We start from the raw sequence: 6,504 nt of genomic DNA on the forward strand, positions 1-6,504 counted from the left end.
TGAGGTTAATTTACGATGGTGAAGGGGTCAATTCATCAAGAGGACATAACAATCCTAAAAATTTATGCTCCTGCTAACCGAGCTTCAAAATACTTGAAGCAAATACTGATAGAACTGCAGGCAGAATAGACAAATCCACAATTATAGTCAGAGATATTAGCAACTCTATCTTAATAATTAACAGAACAAACACACAGGAAGTCAGCAAGGGGACAGAAGACTTTAACAACACTGTCAACCAACTTGACCTAACTGACATCTATAGAACATTCCAATGATCGACATCAGAATGCGTATTTTTTCATGAGCAACAGAACGTTTACCATGACAGATCACATTCTAGGAGACAAAACAAGTTTAGTAAATTTTAAAGGATTCAAGTCTAACAAAGTATGAAGTTAAACTAGAAATCAATAATAGAATATCTCCAGAAAAACTGCTAACCATTTGGAAACTAATTTACACACTTCTAAGTAACAGGTAGGTCAAAGAAAAAATTTAAAGGGAAATTAGAAAGTATTATGAACTGAATGAAAATGAAAATGCAACGTGTCAAATCAATGACCTCAGGGGCTGCCTTAGGAAGCCAGAAAAAGAAAAAAGAGAACATGAAATGGGATATATATAGAAGAAATGAAATTAAAAAGTGGAAATCAATGAAACAGAAAACAAAACCAATAGAAAAAAAAAATCAATGAAATGAAAAGTTGATTTTTTTAGGGGAGGTTGGGAGGAAGTGATTACAAAGCAGCATGAAGAAATTTGGAGGGATGTCATGTATATCCATTATCTTGATTTTGGTGATAGTTTACTAGGTGTATACACATGTTAAAACATATCAAATTATACACTTTAAATGTATACGTTTTGTAAAATGTCATTTATATCTTAATAGAGCTATTTTATAGAGAAAATGATAATAGACGACTTTAAAAAGAAGAAATGAAGCATTTCAATCAGAAGTTAAAAAGCTACTCAAAGAGAAAAATACCATGGCTTCTGCTTCCACTTAGGATACAGAAAGCCACTAGGGATATAGAAAGCATGAGAGAAGAAACCAAATAATCTTCAAAATCATAGTTTCTGAGGCCAGCCCCATATCCGAGTGGTTAAAGTTCCGCTCACTCTGTTTTGGCAGCCCAGGTTCGTGGGGTCGGATCTCAGGTGTGAACCTACTCCACTCATCAGCCATGCTGTGGAGGCATCCCACGTGCAAAGTAGAGGGGATTGGCATGGATCTTAGCTCAGGGCTAATCTTCCTCACCAAAAAACCCCCCAAAATCATAGTTTCCAAACCCATCAGAGAGATAAGAATGCAAAGAAACCTAAATGAACTAGAATCCAGATATTTACAAGCCCCTCTTAGGAGAAAGGAAACATTATATTTTTAAGAGTTGTTACTGCTAAGATATCAAATATCCCCAAATTGATTTACAGATTCAACACAATTCCAACCAAAATTCTAGAAAGGTTTTTAAAAGAAACTGACAAGTTAATACAAAAATTTATAAGAAAATGCAATTGACTTTTATAAATATAAAACAAATTTGGAAGACTTATCTTATCTGATTTTGAGACTTTATATACAGTCATGTGTGGTCAGTGATGGAATGAGGTTATAAGGATGGGGCCCTAATCCAATGTGACCAGTGTTCTTATGAGAAAAGGGAGAAACACCAGAGATGCACACACAGAGAAAAGGCCATGTAAGGACACAGCGAGAAGGCAGCCAAAAGAGGGCCAATTGGAAGAGAGAGGCCTCAGGAGAAACACCCTTGCTGACACCTTGATCTCGACTTCCAGCCTCCAGAACTGTGAGAATTGTTGTTTCAGCAATCCAGGCTGTGGTAGTTCATTGTGGCAGGCCTAGCAGACTAATAGAGTCCTCAAAATCAAGTCAAAAGTCAACAATTTTTGCAGGCCCTTACCATTCTGAGGGTTGAGGATGTTTGCCTCTTATCAGTTCAAATCCTTTGGATACACAGAAGTAATGCCAGCATCTTGTTTGTTACCTAGGGATTCACCATCTCTCTAGACCTCAGATCAAAATGCCAGCTCATATTTTGAGAACTTTGTTTTGAGACTGTTTTTTCACCTTCCACGGAAGGTTCCACTATGCAACGATGGCCTGGGGTTTTCTGGGATAGGTGAGTGCAGAATAGGGTTTCTGAAAGTGACATTTTCTGCCACAGGAATTAGCATGGGCACTGTACATAAGGATACACCTGCGTCCAAATCAAAAGTTGTAGATCCAGGCAACTGGAGGAAACTCTGAAGGACTGACATGGTGGCATGGTGCTTTGTAACAACCAAATTGATCAGTGAGGTACAGATGGTTGAGCATAATGCACCAGAGAGGTGAGTGATATTCTGCCTCTGAAAATTCACATCATGGACCCAGATTTTTGTTTGTTTTTAATATTATAAGTGCTTGTTATGTATTCCAAATTCTATAACTTCACTCGCCATTTTTATTCTTCCTATGCATTCCTTACAAATATCAGACTTTGTGAGCCCAGAAGTCTTTAAGTCTGGCTCATCAGCACCTGCCTTCAGTGTTGTTCCCTCCCTCCTGTAGGGAGAAGTATGGTGATTTTGGCCACTCAGAGCCAGCCTTAAAGGGCACAGAGTAGCTCTGGTCTGTGACTTGAGGGCAGAGTCCAGGACATCCCTGCCCTCAACTGCAGTGGAATGCATTCCTTAGATGAAGCAAGGGAGTTCCATACACTCCACAATGAAGTTGCAACCACACTAGTATTGCCTGGAGCAATACTAGGTAAACCAGAATTATTGTATCTGTTTAGCTCTGAAGGAAGAAAAAGAAAGAGAGATCCATCTTGATGTCTTCATTTGAAGGGAGTCGGAGGGCTGGGGCTGTGTGTATGTGGGCAGAGTGAGGAGGTTAAGAAGACTTGTCTCCAGGTAAATCAACCGTTGACCCCACCACTGTCTACACCAGTCTCTGAGAGCCCTGTGTGGAGAAAGTGTGAGAGATAAGAGGCCATGAAAAATGCCCATTGTGTGTATTTGCTCACTCTTTCATGTTATGGCAGGATAAGAAGGAATACACTCACATGGTGCAATTAAATCACCAAGTCAAATTTTCCGAATGCCTCCATTTCCTCCCCGTAGACCATCCATGCTCCATACTCTTAGAGGACTCCTCATGGGCAGCTGTCACAGCACCAGGCATCAGGACTGACCACTCCAGAGGGCGTGTCATAGGCTGCTCCACTGGCTCCTGTTGAAACCTGGTCTTCCAAAGTACCCTGGCCTGTGATTTTCAACAATTCACAATTCAGTCATCATTAGTGCCACCGATGAATCTGATAGATGCAAAAAGCCCTTTACAGATGACATTCAAATATTTACATCTGCAATGGGGTAACATTTTGATAGGGAAACAACAGATTCTTTTTCCATAGCACTTCTACACATCCTTCAAACTGACCCCCATTGAGACATCACCCAGGGTATGTTGTATGTACTACGCACAGCAGAGCAGAGAGAGATTGCATTTCACAATCTACTTTTAAAGTCTCAAAACTAAACATCTGAAACTCCAGTCTGAGATGAAAGCATTTTGAGTTTGAAAAGTTGGGCCCTGAGAAACAATATGTGCTCATTTTAAGTCAATTTTTCTTACCCTGAAGAGTAGATTCAGTTTTCCTGGGCTAGGGGAGCATTGAAAGAATGTCAGAGAAGAAAAGGGGACATGTGGAGTCATGAGACTCTTAGCAAGACCCCAGGGCATTCCCCTACAAGCCAGGGCCCTGGAAGAGAGGACAGGTGGAGATGGCCACAGGACAGGGCAGAATCCAGATGACTCAGGGAATCTAGGAGCGTAGGGGTCCCCACTGACTTGGAAGATCTCTGAGTGCCCCACCCCACCCCATCCCAGTACAGACATGGCCTTGGCTAATGGACACACACAGTTTCACGGAGCTCCCTTGCACTCCAAAGTCACCTGGGAAGCAGTAAAATAATTTCCCAGGTGTCAGGAGTAGCACAGGAGTGCACCTCAATCCCACCCAGCTTCCTGTGGCTGCAGAGTGGCATGGGTTTCAGTGGGCTACTTCTGTGTCCCTAAGAACGGCCCAAAGTAGCTGGGAGAAGGTTGGACTGAAGGGTCCTTGCAGTCAGAAGTGAGGGGTGTCTGAGCAGCAATCTGCCCTCACCAGTGACCAGCTGTGAAGATGCACCCCTCAGGGGATGGCAGACAGACGACATGACAGAGAACACCCATCCCCACTCACACCTGAGGCCATAGCACCAAGGAACCACCCCCAAAACAGGCACAACCCAGAGGGAGATGGGAAAAGGTATGTGTGGGAAGGGGGAGGTGTGAATTGCCTGATATTTCATTTCTGCCATTGGTGGAAGAGGGCTTACAAAATAATGTCATATAAACAGAAAGCCACGTTTCTTGAAAACTTAGTGATTCGTGCCCTGCTACTTTCTTTTATTTATCCTTTAAAGCAAATTTTAAGCACATAAGAAGCAGAGATACAGTTGGGAGAAAGCTTTATTACCAAGGCTTTAAAGTACAAATAGATGTAATCCTACCCCTAGTTGAAAAATTGTGCATGCCATTAATGAGTGACTATTTTACTGCTATGGAAACTGCAAAAAAAAAAAAAAAAAAAAAAAAAAACAAGGACACATAAAATTGCTGAAGTTTTTTATTCCTATGATAAAAACATAAATGAAAATAATAAATCCATTAGACTTTCAAACCACAATAATAATGTTGAGAACAATTTTCTTCTTCTGTACCTGTAAAACTCCAGATAGAAATGATCTCATCTAAAGGAATTGGAGATAACAATTCATGCCCTTTGATGTGCAGCTTGGTATGAGTGTGGAGGCTCAGAAAGGAATTTCCATGAAAGCAAATCTTGAGTTGAGAAGAATTGGGTTAGATCAAAGCCATCCACTCTATGTGAGAAAGGATCCCTTTTGAGAGGCCCACAAAACAGTAGCCAATAATGAGAAGACAATAGTGGACATAAATTGAATGACTGAGTACATGTCTTAGTCACATAATTCCTGCAATGCCCCACTGTGAGAGGCCTGGATCAGGCCTCTATTTATTACATGACCTCCAGTTATTTCCATTCTAGCAGGGGAGCCACGATGATATTTCAGGTCCCCAGGTGTCAATGTCACCTCAAAACTGCCCCTGCACCTTTATATTTTCTACAGACTCGTATCCCATGGGCCTGGCCCGGGTCACAGCCTGTGTGCCAGGTTCTGGGGCTCAGAGACTGGGAATGTCTAAATCTCCTGGCTTCTGCTAGTGAAAGCAAGTCCCTCCTCTCCCACTGACAGTCTAGCAAAGTCTCCGTCGCAGTCAACTTGGGCTACTACAACAAAACACCATGTGCTGGAGGTGCTTCAACAATAGACATACATTTCTCACAGTTCTGGAGGCTGGAAGACCACGATCAGTGTGACAACATGGTCAGGTTCTGGTAGGGACTTGCTTCCTGGCTCGTAGATGGCCACCTTCTCACTGTGTCCTCACATGGAGGAAAGAGAGCAAGGTCTCTGGTGTCTCTTCTCATAAGGGCATTAATTCCATCATGGGGCTTGACCCTCATGACCTCATCTAAACCTAATCCCTCTCAAAGGCCTCACTTCCTAATACTATCACATTGGGGGTTTAGGGCTTCAACATCTGAATTTTTGTGGGGCAAACACTCAGTCTATAACAATCTCCAAGTATAGGAAAGGGTTTCGTTTGACCAGCAGTGACAAAAACAAACAGGAAAGACTTCAATTCTCTCTCCCACAGCAGGGGATGGCACAAGATGCTGCGTAGTGGGAAGGTTGAGATAGTTAGAAATGTTGGGAATGGGGTAGCTGTTGGAAATTTTGGAAGTTTGGGGAACATTGGGAGTGTTGGGAATGTTGGAAGTGTTGGGGGTGTTGGAAGCTCTGAGAATGTCTGAAACTTGGGGAATACTAGGAGTGTTGGGGGTGTTGGGAGTGTTGAGAATGTTGGGAATTTGGGGACTATTGGGAGTGTTGGGAACGTTGGGAGTGTGAGGAATATAGCCTCTAATCCTCACATAGGGTTCAGGTTGCCAGTAATGGTGGCACCTCTGTCACCAGGAAATACCTCGATAGCTAAAGAGGCCTCAGTTGCAGGCTTATCCTCTCTTCCAGCTCCCTCATGACTGAGACCCAAGGTACAAGTGGGTATTTCCCATTTCCTGACACAGGATGAGCTCTCACTTCCAGACCTTTGTACATGCTTCTCCCTCGTCCTAACACACCCTCCCCCTGTTTGTTTTCCTGGCAAATTTTCACTCACTGTGCAGGTCTGGTTCAAATTTCACCTTGTGAAGACTTCCATGCCACCCTAGGCAGTGAGAACATCGATATTTAGCAACTTACTTTAGTACTTACCTCTAATATTTTATTATAATTATGGTCTGATTTCTTTAAGAGCTGGGCATTTGCTTTACATTTCAACCTATGGCAGATGCTGCCAGTGCC

This window comes from Equus caballus, chromosome 1 (assembly GCF_041296265.1).
Source record: "Equus caballus isolate H_3958 breed thoroughbred chromosome 1, TB-T2T, whole genome shotgun sequence".
Taxonomy (NCBI): domain Eukaryota; kingdom Metazoa; phylum Chordata; class Mammalia; order Perissodactyla; family Equidae; genus Equus; species Equus caballus.